Below are 20,372 nucleotides of genomic sequence, written 5' to 3'. Positions count from 1 at the left end.
AGTGTTTTCACTTTCCAGTAACAGCAGTTGGGAATAACTGTGAACATTTGGTGTGGCGACTCTTCGGTCTGCTGCTTAAAAGGCTTCAAAGAGACATCAGAGGGAGGCTAAAGCTAATGTGGTGCTGGGTTTGTGTGGCATGACTCTGGTCATCAGCGCCCTGCAGACGTTATTCCTTTGTCCGCAGGTGTTCTTTGCACCTTCTTGATTGGAGTGGAGACGTGAATCATCTTGGGGTAACTCGGGCCTAAATCAGTCTCCTATCAAAATTTGTCATCTACCTGATAGACGGTACAGCCATCACCCACCCCACTGCAGCTGCCTTTATTATATGTATGCCCCTGCAGCATATGGTGCATCTGTCTGATGGGGGGGATCGCTACAGCTTTGTTTTTGAGGAGAGAAATGTGATTATGTGATCTTCCAGCCTCCTTTCTTGGTTTACCTCTGCACTGTGACTGGTTGTAAAACCAGCGTTCTCTCAGACAAGAGCGTTAAAAGGCAGCAAATGTTCAAAATGAGTAAATGTGAAGCAAAATTACTACGATTTTGGGTTCATTCAAATTTAGTGGGTCGTTGTTTTTTTTTTAATGCAGATTATTTTCTATTGCACAAAATTCACAAGTTGGTAGATTATGAATTCCATCCACTCGCTTTTCTCGGACAGTTTAACCTTTGCAGGGTCACAGGAAGCACGAAGCCCATCCCGTCTGAGTGTGGGACAGGCAGCCGGTTCATCTCTGAGGAAATGCAGAGAGACACCCCCCCCTATGGACTGGGAGGAAGCCACCCACTGGGGGACCGTGTGTGAGAGAGGGACAGCAGAGGAAGCTGCTTGTTTCACCTCGTCGCAGGACGGTATGTACTTCCTGTGGCCTGCAGGGGGCAGCATATAGATGAACCACCCAATTGAGGAGGCCTCCTATTCGATGCAGGAAAGGTCCTGCTGATTATCCACTGTCATGTCACGGCGGTGCAGAACTATACTAAATACATGTATATCTGCCGAACTGTACGCATCTGACGTCATCGTGATGACGTCATATCACACCTTTAACCTGCAGGATATGCGGGAGCAAGTGCCTCTGAACGTCATTTACCTCAGGTGTGTCACGATCCACTCGTTGCACTTCAAACGACCATCTCGCCTCATTCCCTCCCTCTCACGCACGCGCCTCTTTTTCCTCAGCAGCAGCCACAGCCACCGGGTCGCCATGGAAACCAATGAGAGGCACACGTCGAGGGTGCATGAAAGATGGAGAAAGAGGGACAACGAGGGACCCCGGGAGAGAGAGAGGGGGGGGTGGAAGAGGAAGGGGGACATGAAAGGTTATGTTGCCATATGCCCCCCCCCCCCAAAAAAACCCCCTTCACCTCTAACCCCTCAGTTTAATGCTGAGCCCCCAACCCGGATGAACCGCCCCATGCACGCACTGGTCCCTCTTACATACACCGCTGCGCCCCCCCCCCCCCCGTTCCCTCTCCCCATCTTTTTGCTCTCCGTCCCTCTCTTGTCCAGACAGGCTGCTCGCATGGCGGGGATGGAGACGTTCACCGATGGAAGCTCCGGTAAATCTCTCACATGCGCAAAACACGCGTAAAAACGGAGGTGATTCTGCACGAGAGCTCGGCTCTGTGTTTCCAGCGGACTTCTTTTCCTCCATGTGTCTTTCCCCCTTTCCGCTCCTCCGCTGTGCCACACACTCCCCCCTTTCCCCATCTCAAACCACAATCTTTCTGTTGTGTCAATGCAAAAAGCGAGAGGTTGGAGAGCCCGACAGTCCTCGTGGAAGCTGTCCTGGGGAGGGAAAAGGAGCTGGAGAAATATCGGTTCGAATGATTTGCTCTTTCTTTTCTTTTCCTTTTTTTTTTTGCTGTGAGGATGGTCTTTTTCATTTGTATTGATTAGATAGAAATTAATTCAGGGGCAACCCTCGTGTTCTGACTCTCTCTCTCCCTCTCTCTCTCTCTCTCTCCCTCCTTTCCTCCCTTGCTCCTTTGCACTCTGGACGAATGGCGTTGTGTCTTCTTGCCTGCTCTGCATGTCGTACTATCGCGGGAATATTTGATTCGGAACATGCCTTGTGTGTGTGTGTGTGCGCGTGCGTGTGTGGAAGTCGCCCTGCAGCATCAGCACCTGCGTTGTTTTCGCTCATTTTTTGCGAACATAACATGCACGTCATTTGCCTCTATAGTAATAAAACGCGTGAGTGAATGCGTGCGCGTGGTCACTGTCGTCGTTGCTTCATGCAAGATGTTTTTTCTTCGTGCGCATGTCGTTTGAAATCAACCATGAGCGTGCACGTTTGGTTTGATGGTTTGAGTTGGAAATAAACGTGCGTTATTTGGAGTCTTCATCATCATCATCATCATCCTCTCTGTTGTTTGATTGACAGCTGTGAAGACTGATTTGAAGCTCTTTATACGCAGAGGTGGGCGCGTAAAATCCAGCGCGCTAACGGGCGCCTTGGTGTCTTAATTTGTGCGTAATGTAACCTGTAGCCTGACACGGCGGGTTACGGCTAAATTCACACGCGTGCTGTGAGGCTTTTCATCGGGGTGGTCGATACCTGCTCGCAGATATAGCACAATAACACCTCAGCGCGGCGCAGGGCTGATGCGCCGCCGAAGGGAAATCGATGGACAGACTGAGTTAATTATGAGAAAATCAATTAAAAGGAGGGGATCCGTGGGCTTTTTAAAGGCTGAACGGGGAGCTCGCAGCGGCAGAGAGGAGGAGAGGAGAGGAGGGGAGCGGACGCAGGGCACCTCTCTGCCGGTGCGCCATCCTCTCAGTCCGGCCGCTGCGCTCCCGCCGTCCATTACCATGCTCTTTATAAACAGCATCCAAATCGTGGCGCAGAGTGTTCCACGTTTTATTTTATTTGTAACTTTATGTCACTTAAAGGCATTTGAAACTAATGATGGGATTTGTGCACAATCTGGAAAAAAGGACGCATCAGAGGAGACATTGGCTCCGAATGGTCATTCCAAACAAAGCTCAGTCAGCTTGACCTTTGATCGTTGTTAAAATTATTACAGTAGATTCATAATGCTCCGGTGCCTCGAACAACTCTCCCAACATGCTGTTTCTTCACAGCCACAAGGCCCGAATGAGTTCCGGTGGCATCTTTGATTTTAGGTGGCAAATCTAAAGCTCCGTTACCACGGGAGGGTTGCCTGATCTGAAACAGGACACGTGCTGCCACTCAGAGCGTTTCCTGTCGTGGGTCGTTCTGATTAATGATTAAAGATCAAACACGAACAATTAAAAGGTGGGCAAACACAAGACGCGTAAACATGCATGCGCACCAACGTGCGGATCAAACTTTGAACCTCGTGAGTCACTCGGTTTGATCAGAAGACAGCAGAAGCCCAGAAGGAGGATGAACTTGCGCTAATTTATCTTCAGTCTCTTATTTTAGGAGAATGAATTCAAAGACTCCAGATTGGTTCATATTCTGGTGACAGCAAAATCATTCCGCAATGCTGTCGGACTTCAGGCGGCGCCCTCTAAATAAATAATAATAATAGTCATAGTAATAATAATAGTAATAGTAATAGTAATAGTAATAATAATAATAGTAATAGTAAAACTATAATAATAATAATACATTTCAACAGCTTCATTCATGTAGGAACGATGAACGCGTTCGATCTGAGCTCTCTTTGGTATGAATAATATTGATGACGCGTGTTGATGAATAAATATTGTCCTATTTATCATATTCATTACATTTATATTTGTAGCTCTTCATTTTTAGGACAGTTTTAATATCAATATTCCAAAATATGTAAGTGTGTGTGTGTGTGTGTGTGTGTTTAATGGACTTCTGCATGCATGAAATGTTCTTTATTTGTTTCTCACAAATTCGTTTGAATATAATTATAAAGGGGCTCGGTGTGAGCCGGTGCTGTAGTTCCGCTGAGAACTTTGAACCTCGTTATTTTGCATAAAAACTGAATCTGCGTTATTGGTCGTTTTCAGTATTGAACATCTGTTGTTGATCTCAAAGTTATCGATCAGACATTATTTCGCTCTTTAAATCGACAATCTTCACGTGTTGTTGAATTTTGTCAGATAATTAAATATTCATGCAAATATTTTTTACAAATGAACCCGTCGTGTTAGTTCAGACTTTCCATTCTTTCCTAAATTTCCGTTAAAACTGCTGATCTTGTTACATTAAAATGCATATTTTGAATATATGCATATTATTTAAATAATAATAATAATAAACAATGTTTATTTATTTGCGACGTGTGTCTGTAGATACATCCGGAAATAGAACACATTTAGGGGCGTTTTTGATTTTACTTTCGAAGTTCTATAAAATACTTTTTTTTAAAGAAAGCTGAGGAATATTCCAAAAGTTTATTACCGTATTAAAATTAGAGCCCCTTTCCTGTCATTTGTGTATTCAGGTTAGCCATTCGTTTTGGGTGGATCGATAATTTCCCGTTAATTAGTATTACAGAAGCTATTTCAAATATTCTTTATTCGACCTCGTGCAAATGTGAAACGACTTGAAGTCGAGAGAACATTAAATCTGCTCGAGTTATCGCTTTGAAAGACAACTCAACTCATATATTCTAGAATATAAAAATATTCAACACGAGGCGATCTTCGGAATATAGCTCGAGTCGATTAAAAAAATATTTAAGCAGACATTCTTTTTATTTGTTGGGGATTCATTTGAGAAATAGTGGAGGTATAAAAATGTAGATTCTATGGCTCCTGAATTTATCATAATGATTAAAATTAAGTTACTGCAATAATGAGGGCGCCAGGTCAAACACACAAGACTTTTGTAAAACTGGTTTCGACATTTTAAAAAAATAAATAATTGTTTTTATAATTCTCTGTGGATTTTGGAAAAGCACCGCGTTCAATGGAAAATATAAATGTTAGGGACTTTCCGGATGAGAAGCCTGGATCAAAGCTTTTAACAGAACCGCCGCCCGTATCTTATCAACTTGAAACAGACCGCAACACCGATACATTCAATTTAATGGTTTATGTCCAAGAGCTCATTTCATAAACCGTTTATTGGCTCATTTTTGGCGTCATAAAGCGAGACCGTTTTCTGAGGGTCCTTCTGATGAAGGTCTTTTCTATACATTTTTGTTGCCGGTCACTTTCAGTCCGTATCAAGCACCACAGGCCGAACAACATTAATCCATTCTCTGCGCACGACTCGCCTCCCAAATGGTGCGGCTGCTCTCCGCGGCCGGGTGCACAATGCGGTAATGACCCCACAGGTCAAAGGTCGCTTGGCCGGTTCCTCAATTAAGGCGGAAAGATTGCAATTGCACGATGCGTCGTTTGTGTGAGAAGAAGGGGCCAGAAGTGACCAGTATATATACTGGATTTATTGATACAGGACTGGCATCAGAAGAATCCTCAAATGGAAAGAGAATAACTTCCAAAGATGCGATTCATGCTTATATGGTTTCAATAATAGCTCAAATGATCTGCTTAATTATTGATTTAATATTACTTTTATAAATATGAACACACAAATAAACACACATTATACGTATACTGTAATAAAAAAAAAATCCACGTGGTTGTTGCAAACTAACTGAAGATATTCTATTTACATTTATGTCACATGGAAGAAACTATTTAATGCAGGCTCAGAGGGAACATCAAGGATACCCCAAAAAAAGTCTGGCTCATTGTCTTTGTGGTATTTATTTAACACAAACAAACATTTTGTTGGTATTGCTTTTAGAATTATCTGCTGCTTTCCTTTCCCACGCGGTGACATATCAGTTGTGGTTATTGAATATAATCAATTCACAGTTCACAATCATCGTTGCATCGATGGTGCCGGATTAATCATCTCAGATCGTGGATTGTCAACCTGATAAAAGAGACGTGATAAATTGATCAAAAATGACCACAATGAGACGGGCCTCTTGTGGAGGGCCACACATGACCATTGTGGGAGTGTGTCCGTGGGTTTGTGGTTGGAATACATCAAGGAGTCGGGGTCAGAGTTCAGCTTCATCCCAGACTGATGACCCTGCAGACTGGCTGACCTTTGGGCAGTCTAACAGCTGGGGGGAGGAGGCAGGCACACCGGACCAGCCAGGGAGAGACAGCAGGATGGGGGGGGGGGATGGAATCAGAGGAGGTGAAATTTAGGACACAAAGGAAGGAAGCAAAATCGAAGGGGTTTCTATAGAGGAAATCGGCAGGGGGGGGGGTGTTACCACGCTGGACCCTGAAAACATGGATCCTTGTGGTGCTTGTCAATCTGTGCTCTGCAGTCTCCCCTGGTTTCGGTGCTTGGCTCTGGTTTGAAGCATGCGGTGAATTAACACCTGACCCAGGCTTCTGACCTGACACCCTTCCTCCACATATACCCCCCCCCAGATTAGCAAATAGTACTATCTGGCCTGGACACACACGTACACACACATATTTGACAACACAGAATCACAATCACACATGCACACACATAGTTCTATATGGAGGGTAAAAAAGGAACAATGCAACGTGCATAAAATATCCTCAGAACCTCTGCACGAAATCTCCATGTAATTCCACCTCACTGTGTTACTGCATGTCACCGTTGTGGACAATCTAAATTGGCTACCTCCCCCCACACAATGACCAGTGAGTATACTCCCCCCCCCCCCCCCACAGACTGACCCTCCGTGCAGCCAAGTGTTGGTGCTGCCACAGCTCGGGGCTCTGCACGCTCCCATCGTGGTGCCAAAAAAAAAAATATTTTTATATGTTTGTCAGCATAAATCTAAAGTTGAAAGAACATTTAACATTTCACAATAAAAGACAAAAGATGAGATTAAATTCTGTGGCACCAGTTCTGCTTCCATTGTGGGACGTTGCGTATTTCACCGTATTAACCTGCTGAAATATGATGACATTAAAGGAATCTAGCAGATTTACAGACATTCTTATCTATTATGAAAATGTTAGCAGATGAAGTAGATTCAACCTAATGTAAAAGTGCAAAATAAAATCAATATAGGTACCACAGATTTTTATTCATAAATCTATAGCACAAAACATTTCAGTTCTGCAAATCTACAGTTAATGTTGGAATTAATTATTGATAAAAAAAAATTAAATAGATTTTATCCAGATTTTTTATTACTATGCAGCTTCTGTCAGAATTAAGTTGCAAGACTCCAAAATTATATAATGACAATTGGTAAACTATTGTAACAACCAATTACTCCAAAAAAAGAAAGAAAGAAAGAAAATGCACTTTTTGCTGAAAGTAAAACAGATTTTTTTCACATTTGTAATAACACCACGTTGGGCATTTTCATGACAGATAGTACTACTTAATAACTAATGAACAGATCAAGTGTTTCAGCGATGCTGTCCTGGTAAAGGTTATAAGAGCGATAAGAGTTATTCATCATAAGGCCCTTTTCAAACCAGTAAACAGCGGGATGCCCCCCCCCCCCCCCCCCCCCAGTGTCCTCCGGGCTGTTGGGCCGGATTGATGGGCGCTTAGGCCGACACGTGAAGCCGGTCTCGGGTTGGACTGGTCAGCAGGACCTGCAGTCACCACCCTCCGCCTGTGAGTGTCAGCAGAGAGCAGCCTGTGCGTCTTGCTCCATTAGGTTTCCTACCTATCGTCCCAGTGTGTCAGACAGAGGAGAAAGAGCAGAAAGGAGGGGGGGGCAGCGGGAAGTCGCCCACAGGAGAGCGAGGACAACAGAGGAAGCAGGAAAAATACATCTTTTTATCCCTGCTTTCTTCGTCAAAAGCCTTCTCCTCATTCTGTGTCTCTTGCCTATCCCGTCTCCTCCTCCTGCTCCTCCATGTCGCCCACATCTCACTTTGTCCTTCTTTCACCCAAACCCATAATCCGCCTCCTGTTACCCCCACACTCATTCTTTAATCCCAAATCTCTCCTTCCCTCTCCACCAGCCCCTTTTCAATTGTTCTCCCGCTGTACCTTTTTTGTAGCCCACCCTCCTCCCTCTTCTCCTTACTGTCTATCACATCTGAACACGCCACCTCTCAGCATAACCCTTTTACACACTCCGTATGAGTGCAACACACCTTATTTACCCGCCGTCATATCTTGAAACCCTTTTCCGTCTTTCCCCTCTCTGTTGTCTTCCTTTGTTATCATCCACACATCCTATTTTGTTTTTGCCTCTATACGCCTTCAACCAGACTCTGCGCTTCTTCTATGTTGCTTACCTAAATGTCACCATCACAATTAATATCAGAATATATGAATCCCTCTTTTAATTTGTAGCTGCATTCACCATGCATGCATGGTTTCCAGACATTCTTCTCCTCCGTCCAGCTCACAGCAATTTTAGTGACTATACAGCCATTTTGCTGGATGTGATCAATTTTCTGTGATTTGGCCTCGGTGATTTCCAGCCCATCAGTTTCTCTGTTGTGCGAGGACACAGCCACGTATGGCTCGAGCCTTTCCTCCACAATATGAATTTTTTTTTTGGGGGGGGGGGGGGGGGGGGAGGGGGGTCGTGGATAGTGGAGCATAATCATAGGTGGATTTTTCCATTAGCAATTATATAACAAAATGACTTTAATAAATGTAATTATTTCCCACCCACCCCCTTCCCCCCTGCAAAGTAATAAAGGGAAAGGAGGGGGAAAAAGCTAAATTGATGTCACAACCACAGCAAAAACTACTTTCACTTCCACGGTTCAACATTTTTGTTGTGAGAGTGCTCGGTAATTTCATCCCTGGAGTTTAACCGCACAACGTTTTCAGAAATAGCGTGTCCGTGCCATCTCAGCACTGTTCATATTATTCAGATAACAAGAGAGTCTCTGTCATGTGCTACAAAACAGGATACGTTTTCCTAATCTGTCATTGGCTGCGGCCCTGAAAGACTTAATTTTGGCTGAGCAGCCAAAAGGCTCAGAAACATCAATGTGTCAGAGAAGGATAAGAAGAAAGAGCCATATGCCAAGCCTGGATCACATTTCCACCGTATCCTCCTATTTGTATTGTGCAGATATTAGGTCTCAAGCGAGAAATCAGGATTGCATTCTCCCGGAATTGCGAAGTGGAAGTGGAATAGGAACGTTATACGGAACCAATGCATCCGGACTTGCATCCGGACATGCCAGCAATACCGCTCCTCAGTTTCTGTCTCTGTTGTCTTTTTGTCTGTGTATCTCTTTCTTAGTAAGTTTCTCGATCGCTATCTCCATCGTAACCCCGACAGTGCGGAGGAAGAGGTGTGGATTAGGTCTAAATGAAGAGTCACGCCAGCCGAGCCGTGACTGCCGGCCTCTCATGTACCGGTCCACCATGGAATAAAGTGTGTGATGAGAAGAAATTGGGAGAGGGGGGGGAGGGGAAGGGAAAACAAGGAAACCAAATCCCCTCCGCTTCGTACGCCTTTCACTTCCATTCTCTCTGTGCGTTTAACGTATAAAAGGATTGCTGCAAGCCTGTTGAGAAACAAGAATAACAAAAAAAAAGAAAGACCTGTCCGTCTTCTCGACAGTTACTCCGGCTTTGCCTCGCGTGTCACACTACAATATGCATGGCTGATATCCAATTCAAAAACATCCATGGGCCAGTTTTAGCTTTTCAGATGGCTTGTATGTCTGAATGCAATTTAAAGGGTGTTTTTTTTTATGCAGCTGCCTGTGGCTGGTCAATGCTGCTGCTCCTCTTGTCATGCTAGAAGAATATCGCATTGAGGAATCCAGCGCTGAGCAAACTGTTTAGATGAGGCTTGGCTTGCAGAGTGTGATGTATATATATGGACGTGGTTCCGGGCCTGTATTGCAGTCTGTAACTGTCGGTGAAGAGAAGAAGCAGATCTCAATACTGCAGACAGTGATTTCACTGATGTGCAGTTGCCTCCTGCCCCCCCCCCCCACCCCACCCCCACTCATCCTATTTCAGACTATAATTTTTTTTTTACACAAGGGGAAAATGAGAAAGAACAAAACCAACATATGAAAACTAAAACAAGACAGAGGGGGAAGAGGAGGGGAGAGTCGGGAAGGGAAACAGAGGAAGGGGAGGCAATTTCAGAAAACAAGAGGACTTTCAAAAGTGAAGGATGAAAGCTAGTCAGGTTGTTATTTTTGAAAGATGATCCTTGTGGTGCTCCTCTTAAGAGTCAGGTACATATTATTTTACCTTCCTGAGAAGACTCGGCACGGTTTCTTTTAGGTTGCACAATTTATCGGCATTATTGTGATTTTTGACTGGTTTATTTTACATTTCTCATCAGCTTGCCTTTGAAACGTTTCTCAAATCTGCCGTGTGAATTCTATTAAAAGGTCACTTTTACACGTAGAATTGTGAAATCTCCGCCGCCTCCTACCAGGTGGAATTGACATGCAGTCCAAAATCTCTTCTATAAGTCAGATTTATACATCAGTCCCAATATATTAGTGCCACCATGCCACAAATAAACACCCCCCTCTCTAGCACTCGCTCCTTCTTCCCTTAACGGAGGCTGGTGATGGCTGACCAGTGGCTGAAACCTGAATTAGAGTGAGGCTAGCATCCACATGGAGTCATTTTCAGCCCCCCCCCCCCGACTCTTAAAGCAAGAGATCCCACAGAAAAGATGAGGCATGTGATGTGATGAGATGAGATGTCGGCCTGGAGAGATGAGTGAAGCTGAAAAGTGGCTCCTGACAGATTCAGAGGACATTGTCGGTCTAACTGTTAGCGCTGCCGCTCGGGCCGATGCTTTTTAATCCCACCACCGTGCGTGACGTTTAATAGAAGGAATTGATCATGTTGTTTCAGGATTAGTGAATGTTTTTCTGTTAAACGCAGTGCTCAGTGGGTTTGTGTGTCCAGCACTGATGGAATCTTTCTCATCAATACAGCAGATGTTCGTATAGGAATGTGTCTGGTGTGTGTGTGTGTGAGTGCGCTCAACACGTGTGTCCCCCCGTATCAATAGGTTAATAGCTGAGATGTCAGTTTCAGTGACTGGCTGATTAGTTGTGTGTTCACTAATCCACACTGGGGCGGGGAACTATTGGCTTTCCTATTGATTTTAGTGTGGTGAGCAGGCAGAAGATAAAGAGAGAGAAGATCTATTGATTGACCCCAAATTAGCCCCCCCACCACCACCACCACCACCAGCACCGCCATCCACCAACCTGTTTTGTCCTACCCGCGGCCGGATTGGAAGACTTTGGGTGTGATTGGACGATCCGGCGGTGAGAAAGATGTCACGGTTATGACGGAGGTGGTTTGGAAGCGTTTGGCTGCTTGTGATCCAGCTGCCAGTCGATTGGCTGCCTGTACTGGGTGTGGCCGCAGGGAGCAGCTGGTTTGGATGGGTTCTGATCAACCCAATATCATTGCTTCCCAAAAGGATCGCAAACTCAACTCTGTGACAGTTTTTCCTTTTTTGTTCTGGAATAAATTCCAGAGGATCCATATGATAATGGGATCACAAAAGCGGCTGCGGACAGATTTCCTTTCCTCTCTTGTTGTCATCCTGCTGCATCATACGCTTCCTTTTGACCATCCTTGCTCCATGCCTTTCTCTACGCCTCCCTCCAGCCCTGCTTTCCTTGGGTCTAAGCTTTGGGCTTTCCTTCCTGAGCCTTTCCTTCCCATATATCACTCCATCCCATCCCTCTCTGTCTGCCTCAGATATTCCTCCTTAGGCCTCCCGCTCTCTCCGTCTCCCCATCGCTCCCCTGTGTCTATATGTAAGCAAGAGAGGGAGAGGGGAGGTTGTTAAACATTTTTCTTCCCTCTTAATTGTTTTGACTGGGCCGATTGGCATCCCGATTAGGCCCATTGATTTTTTGGCGCTAAGTGCATTGATTTTTAAATTTCTTATTGATCCCTGCTCTAAATCTCCAGCACACTCACTCGCACAGTCTCACAATTTGTAGGGGCAGAGATGGGGGGGACGGGGGGGGGGGGGGGGGGACGGATTAAGAAGAAAGGAAGAGGGAAAAGGAAAGAGATTGGTGTTAGGTAAATACATTGACCAGTCACAGTGTAGTGAATTAAATGAATGAGAGGGGAAGAAGAAGAGAGGCGGGGAGGGAAAATGGAATTTATAGCGGCGGGATGGCTTCACATCACAGCACAGGTAGAGACACTGAAACAAAAGAGCATTGATAGCAGGCAATTCAAGTCACTACACCAAGCCGACGGTATCATCTCTTCACTGGTGCTTTTTTATCTTTAACTCTTCTGACTGCAGCCCAAACCAAAAGCTGTAAAAATGTAAAGAGAATCAATATTCTGGTATTATAACAAGCATTAGGAGGAGCTGGCGGGTGAGTTGCCGGGCCCGGTAGCCGCCGGGATGGAACACGTTCATCTGTGAAGAATGAGTGACTTTATGAGTGAACAGAGGTTTATGAGGGATAGACAGATATTGGAAATGTCAGAGATGGAAGGGAGAGTTTTGTCTTTTCCTTGCTGTTTCACATGGTCTGCAGAGCCTACTGGAGATGTGTGTTATTTCTGGCTTATGACTGTGTTAGGCTTTAGAGGCCCGCTGGACTCTGAATCTTACATACCCACTGGTGTTTCTCAGAAGGTGGTGGACATAATTGGCTGAATCTGAGCCTGTGTGTGTGTGTGTGTGTGTGTGTGTGTGTGTGTATTGTGTGTGCATGCTTGAGCGCCTGTGTGTGTGTGTAATGAAAGCCGAAACTATCGGTTTCTACACGTGTGAGAAGGAACATACATGCATTTTTGTATCCGTTTGTATATTTTGTGCGCCCGTCTGTCCGTGCATTTGACCTTTTCTTCGTTTAAGTGTTGAGGCTCAAATTCGGGATTCGGTTGATAGCATATTTCCCTCTATAGCCTCCGCACTTGACCAAATTGTGCTAACCTTTTCGAAAGTCATTTACTGCTTTTCTGTCTCAGCACACAGCTGAATGCAGAGCCCAGCAAACAACGTATGGGTGGGGTGGGGGGGGGGGGGGGGGTATGTTGCATTGCTGTGTTGCAATTACAATTTGCTCTCTGTAGATCCACTGAAGATAAATGCTTTTAAATGGCAAGCAAGAACAAGAGTCTGTCGTCAGTAACACAAACGGGAAAGTCTTCAATGAGAGATAATCCGATGCTGCGACAGCAGTGACGATAAATGTGGGGCACTTTTAAAAGTGCTCATTAATTGCTGCATTATAGTGTTGAAGGAAAAAGATGGCAGCGACGGAGGCCATGGCGACTCCTTTTGATTAAGCTTCCGTTCTTTGCATCGGCGGAAGATGTGAAGTCGCTTATTATTTCTCTGCGGAGTGTGTGTTGGTGAGACGATGGGAGATAACGTGTTTAAAATGCATACGTTGGGCTGAGCTTGCTGTTTGCCTTGTAGTGATGGGGCCCGTGTTTGCTCTGGTGATAGGAATGACCTTACGGCACACACTCCTCCTCTGTCCTCACAAACACACACACAAACACACACACACACAGGAAAATGAAGAATATGTGTTCCTTATTTATGTGAGATTACACAAACACAAACTGGCTCCTGCAGACAATAAGACTCCAACCGCCTGATGGTCACTTTTACTGAATGCTTTTTTTTTTCTTTTTAGCTGAGTGTAGTATTGGACTCTGCAAACTCAGCACACACACACACACACACACACACACACAAAAGCTCACAATCACATCTAGCACACAGGCATTCCTCAGCTCAGGTATGATCAGGAGTCAGACACGCACACGTGCAACAATGTGACAGCTACGTACTCATGCCCATACACTGTCATTGTGCTCATAGACACCTTTCACACACACACACACCTCATCCAATACACACTAAACACATAACCTTGACCTGTGGCACTTTCAGGCTGCAGCTTCATACATACTGCATCCCAACGTATGCCGCTATGCACCGATTCGCCGGGATGCACTTTGAGCAAATATTAACCAAAAAATCAACGGCAAAAGAAACGCACAAACTCATCAATATTTGTGTCATGGGTGTTTTGTCTTAAAGTGTGGCATTTTGAAGACACCTTTATCGCCATGTTGGATGATGGGATGCATTTGAGGAAAAGAGGGAAGCGTCGTGGAATGCTTCTTAAATCTTTTTTAACAGACTTGGAGTATTTCATCATGAATCTTGATGCAACACACAAGAACCGATCATAATGTCTATTACGTTTGGTTTGACGTAGACGTTTCTAGAAAATATCAGTAAAGATTTGAGTTAAAATTCACGTCTTCAAACAGTTTATGAGGCTATAAAACAGAGAAAAGCAGGAAATGTTCACATGAAAGAAACTGAATGTTTCTCAGAGAAGAATTCAGAACAGCAACAAAATTATTCCTGTCCATTGATTACTTTTTGCAGCTCTGATAATGAATTTAAGATGTACTTTTTCTCAGTTAATAGAACTATGGCCGCTCGCATTCATCCATATGTGTCTATACGTGTCTATTGCATTAGAGCAGATACATTCCCACTTGGTGATGAATTTCTCTGTCAAAGACAAATTCGAACTAAATCTCTCGCCATGGACTTTCTGGGTGTGTCGCACTCTGATAATTTCCACAATATCCTCTGAAACCCCCCTGGGGCAGATTTCTTTTCCGCTATTTCTCCCTCTATCTTCTCTTGTTTGTTTCTGTCCCTGTAAACCGCTGGTTACTTTGCTGAAATACTGCAGTGCTTTATCTACCCTCTTTTTCCTCCCTTTAATCCCCTCCCACTTTTATTCCTGCCCATCTGCCCCCCCCCCCCCCCCCCCCCCATATTTTCTTAGTTGTTGTTGTTGTTAAAAATGGTGTTGGGGGGTGGGATGGGTGGGGTGGAACGAGGGAGGGGGGGGGGGGGGTAGCAGGAGCAGCCGGGACCCAATGACGTGGGTGCGACATGTAGCCGTGGCGCAAGAGAGGAAATCAATACATGAAAGGATGAGGAGCACTGGGGTGGATTACCGTCTGGGGCCCTGGCTACTGGAGGGGTGGGGGGAGATGGAGGGGGGTGTAGATGAGGCCTTGGGGGGGTCAGAGATTGTCTGTATGTATGTATGTGTGTGTGTGTGTGTGCATGGATGGATGGAGGGGTTGGAGGGCAACAGGCCAGATTGTCCAGTCCCATCTCTCCTGCAACCCTCCCTTGACCAAGCACTGTTTGAATCTTGACCCCTCCCATCAACCTTGCTTTGGCTCCTAAACACTGGTGAGCAACGGCAGGCTGCCATAGGTGGATATGAGGCTCTGAACGCACACTCAAACACGCACACACCAAGGCGCAGGGGACTCTGTAATGCTTAGTGAATACATGGACGGTTATGGCCACTGCACGCTACCACTGCTGATAACCCTACATACACTATCTGTGTGGGGAATAATCGGCTGGTCTTACCAGGGCAAATTAAAGAGCCCCGGAGGCACAGTGTGTACGTGCGTGCTCTTATTTGTGTGTTTGTGTCTGTGAGTTTGCAGGCGTGTAAGTTTTGGGCAGTGGGACTCTATAGCCACAAACCCAGATAATAAATATCTATAATAAATATTATTATTATAGGGTCAATCTTCCCCAATAACAGAGCCTCGGTGAAAGATGGCACGAGGGACAGAGCTGGATATTGGCAATATATCAGCATTGATTATTGAGAGTGCTGACGAAGAGAAGGCGGCAAAGTTAATAAAAACTAATAAAAAAAAAAAAGTACAGGGAATACAGAAAGAAGAAGATCTTTAGCTGGATCAGCTGCTTGTACGCTACAGAAAAGAAGGAAAAGTTGAGGGATGCATGGAGTGAAAGGAAGAGATAGGAGAGGACATGGCTGTATGTGAATATGTCCGTCTTCTGCTATTGTCGCTCTCTGTGTTTACGTCCATGAATGTAAGCGTGTGTCAGAATGTTAGTTTTATCATTCACTCAGGTTTTTGCCAGTGTGAGTTTGTTGGGCAGGACTTTGGAGCGTTTGCGGTAAAAACGGCTCGTTCTGAGGCTACCTGAGGGGGGGGGGGGGGGGGGGGGGTGATCGTTTTGTCTCTATTGATTGATTGATTGATATCTTGATCTTGCTGTTGATGCCATCTTTATCTAAATCTTTACAGGCTGCAGTGGAAAGGTCAAAATCAAATCTGTTTAATCAAAGCTGTTTTCAGCCCTCTCGTGGTTTATTTCACATTATGTTTATATTTATATAGCGGTTATACTGAATAGACACATTATTTACTGCCGTTACTTTTGACTTTGACAGATTTAAAGAAGATTAAACTTTGCGCAGAAGCTTTATGCACGTCATCCATGACTAAATTAACATTCTGGTTTAGAGGGCACACCGACCCTGCTTCCTGGCTTGGAGAAAAAAACTCTACTCTTGTTGTGCATTTGGTTCTTTTATTTCTTCTGTGGACTGTGGCTAAGTGGTCCCAACACACACACACACACACACACACACACACACACCTAAACACACATTTCATTTTTTTCTCTACTGCATGTGTGTCCTGTTGGATTGATTGAATGTTGGTTGGATCTGAACTCTGTGGTTGGGAACCAAAGCCTGCAAAAACGTTGCCACAAAACACGATGCACAAACAATACTTATCCAGTCACACACACACACACACACACACACACACGCAAAGACACCAACAAACAAACCTCATAAAAGCCCATGCATCATATCCATATTATCTTGACAAATCTATACATCATGTCAGAGCATGGCTCAGTGTGAATATTGCATTTTGCGGCGATTTGTTGGTGTGTGTGTAGGTGTGTGTGTGTGTGTGTGTGTGTGTGTGTGTGTGTGTAGAGCGGATATGAGAACTGTGCGTTGGCCCTTCGTGCTGCAGGGTTGAGATGGGATGGGGAGACAGCAAGAGAGCGTTGTCCATTCTAATAGGCCCTTGTTAGGCTGACAGAGCCAGTAACGCCGCTGTTGGCTGCTATTGATTGCCGACCGACGGCGTTATTGATGAGTGAGAATTTAATTCAACCAGCTCGTTTGTCAACATGACATCGCTATTTAACTACCACCATGACATGGATGCGAACGCCCGCCGATGAGCTGGGTCACACGGGAAAACACACACACACACACACACTAAGACAGGTGCACAATAGACAACTGTAGGAGCTCTCTCTCGCTCTAACACACACACACACACGCACAATAAAAATAACACGTTTGTTCAGCATTCATGTTTTCATTCAGTCAAATCAGTCATTCAGACTGAATAACAGGCAATTACCAGGAGTGCAATAATATATATGACTAATGCATAGCCCACATTATGACTAATGTATAGCCTGAGGATACTTCTGGCTCTTCCTGATTGGATAAATATTTCATTCCACATCCTGACCTACAGCACATGACATGGAAAACAATTGTGTTGAGTTGAAGTATGTAATCAATTATTTTTGGCAACTAGATTTGTTCGTAACTAGATCAGGAGCTAAAATCCATGCCCCCACCGTCTGCAAAAAAAAGAGCGCATTCAGGTTGGGAGTTTAACATCGTTGCTTTCATTTGATCACATTTTATTCATTTGAATTGCATGTGATCATTGTTGAGTAACTGATGTGAATATAAAATAAGTATAAAGTACAATAAATATATTGTTGTTTACAAAAAAACCCAGTTGTGTTGTTAACTTTTTATCTCCCAGACCAGAAAAGGTTTATTTTTATTGCTTCCATGAAGACGTGGTTTTTAAGGTGAGTCTGAATATTGGAAGATATCTAGCCAACTTCATATTGCAGCTTTACCAAACCAACCAAATTATGTAAACGTCCCTTTTGATATTTTATATTTTCTGCCAATACTTTAGTGCATCAAAACGTTATTTTACCAGACTGTAATGAGTGATCTTTTTAGTAGTATATCTAGCAAACCATACATTCTTGCTTTACCAAACTTTATCCATCAATTAACCATAATAGATATTTGTGGATTTTAACATTTTAAATTGCAAATCCTGTTGCTCCCAATCCTGCTTGTGTCCTCTGAGTAAAGATGATTTTCAGATGACTCTGAAGGTTGCAGCAGTTGTATGTCAAACTTTAAAGACTTTGTTTAAGGTTTAGTTTTAAAAAAATCATCCCCGCTTAATATACTGACATTATTTCTATCCTTTAAAGAACCTTGTATTTTCTATTTTTAGCAAATTAAAATATAATTTAGTTCCTTTTCTAAAAAAAAAAGATCCACATTGACATTGTAAAATTTTCCTACATTTCAAAATAACAAATGATTTTAGATGCCAGAATTCACAGCATAGATGCATGTTCAAGAAATGTTTTAAGGCTCTCTGTTAGAACGGTATTACTATTTTAATTTGAAACAACATAATGTAGTTTAAAAAAAATACAGATTTAGAAAAGGCACTCCTGTAGAGATATGTGTTTTTAATGTCTGTCTGTGTTGTTGTACATACAGTATAATCATCCCTAAAGTACATCTATTACAGTAGTTCTTCTTTGCTATTAAAAGAGAGCAAAGGAGGGGGGGGGGAAGAGAATTTTGTAATAATTTTTTTTGATACAGCAGGGGGAAAATAGCCCAGAAAACAATGGAACATCTATATCTCTTTTTGAATTGGGAGGCTTGATAGGGAGGGAGGTGGACAATCAGGACCTTGTGGGCCCCTGATGAGAGTGGTCCAGTGGAGGTTATTGGCTGGAGTGCCGCCCCCCCTGTGTCTCTCCCTCTCTCTCGCCGGACCCATGGGTCTCTCCAGGTCCCTGGGGAGTGAATCTGTAGAAGCCGTTTCGCTGCAGGGGCCCGACAGGAGCCGGGCAAGCAAGAAGCGCACTGAGGAAGACGGTCCCAGGCACAGACAGACAGATGGACACAATCCAATATAAATGAGGGTGTCATCACCAGCTATCAGAGACGATGCGTTTTGTCTGTTGACTCATGAGAGAAAAAAAAAATCAGACAGTCAGAGGAGGAGGAAAAAGATGAGTTTGGTTCCACCTTAAAAGGTCTCACATCTTATTTGGATGATGACGCTAAAGTAAATCCCACACCTAATTCACCTTTTAGTTCATGTGTTTTGATCGGGCGTGTTTTTTTTATGCATGTGAGTTCCAAGTTCTGTTTTGCTGCCTTTGTGGCTGAGTTTAGAGTAAAAAGGAGTGTTTGCCTCGAAGAATGTGTGGAGGACGAAAGGATGGATGCTGTAGGTGTGTGCCTCCTCCTCTACCCCACCAACACCATCTTATTTTCCCCTCCTTCAATCTTACACACCCTCCCTCCATCCCTCTCTTCCACATACGCACAGAACCACACTACATTCTACAAGAAATAATTGCTTTTGTCTGGAAGGAGTGTAGGGAGGAGGGAAAGGGGGGGGGGGGGGCGCGCACATGGATCCCTCTGTGGATGGAAGGGGGTCTTTGAAGGACAACTCGTCACTTCTCCCTTCCTCTTTCTTCACCTTCTTTCTCTCCTTTTTTCCTGCAACTTGCTCCTTTCCATCAGCTTTCTTCTCTCCTTCCATCACTCTCCGCTGTCTCCCTTAATTCTTCCCCCCCTCTCTCTCTCTCTCTCTCTCTCTCTCTCTCTCTCTCTCTCTCTCTCTCTCTGTGTGTCTCTCTCTCTCATTGGACCCTGCACGGATGTCATCTGTCATACGTGAAGCAGAGGGAGAGGGACAATAAAAGCTGCTTGTCTACTACAGGAGATGACACATTTTTCATAATTAAGAATATGCCAGTTTAATGTGCATTTGTACATTTCTTGATAGCATGGCTGCCTGGTGATGACGGAGAAAATGACAAGGCTGGTGTTGAGTCAGTTATTTATGGGTAATTTCAATTAAAACATTCCTAATTACAGGGTAAACAACTGTCCCTCGGAATGAGGCTTTCAGGGTCAGTAGGAGCGGCGAGTGCTCGCTCACTCTCATTGATTTGCTCGTATTGAGCTGCGATGTTTAAGATATAGATTTTTCTATTTAAAAATCTATATCGACAATAATCTGGTGTGTAAGCGGCCGGCGTTGACTGATGCTGGCATGTACACGGGCTATGAAAGGGCAGGAGGCGCGTCGTGGAGGCCGTCTGGTACATGCTGACTTTAAATGTGCGTGTTTGAAACGCAAACTTAGGAAAACGGTGCTTTTATTATAAAAAATAAATTTGCAACTCTCGAGAGAGAGAGAAATTCAAGATTCTATCAGCTTCTTCTTTCTCGTGTGGAACAGCAGCGGCCGCTCTTTACATCTGAATAAACTAATGACGCGCCCCCGTCAGGGCGGGAGGGGCTAATTAAGAACCGCACTAATGAGGTAACAGCGTGCACGCGCGCTGGATGCCCTGGCTGGTATAGGCATCCTTGGATTCTCATCTTCATCACTTTCCAAACAGGCCGATGGTAATGCACTGATCACCGGTGCCATCATTATAACCGGTATAGGCGAGGCGGGGAGGCGGGGGGGGGGTTCAGA

Source organism: Brachionichthys hirsutus, chromosome 3 (assembly GCF_040956055.1).
Source record: "Brachionichthys hirsutus isolate HB-005 chromosome 3, CSIRO-AGI_Bhir_v1, whole genome shotgun sequence".
NCBI lineage: Eukaryota > Metazoa > Chordata > Actinopteri > Lophiiformes > Brachionichthyidae > Brachionichthys > Brachionichthys hirsutus.
Note: the sequence above shows the minus strand (reverse complement) of the source record.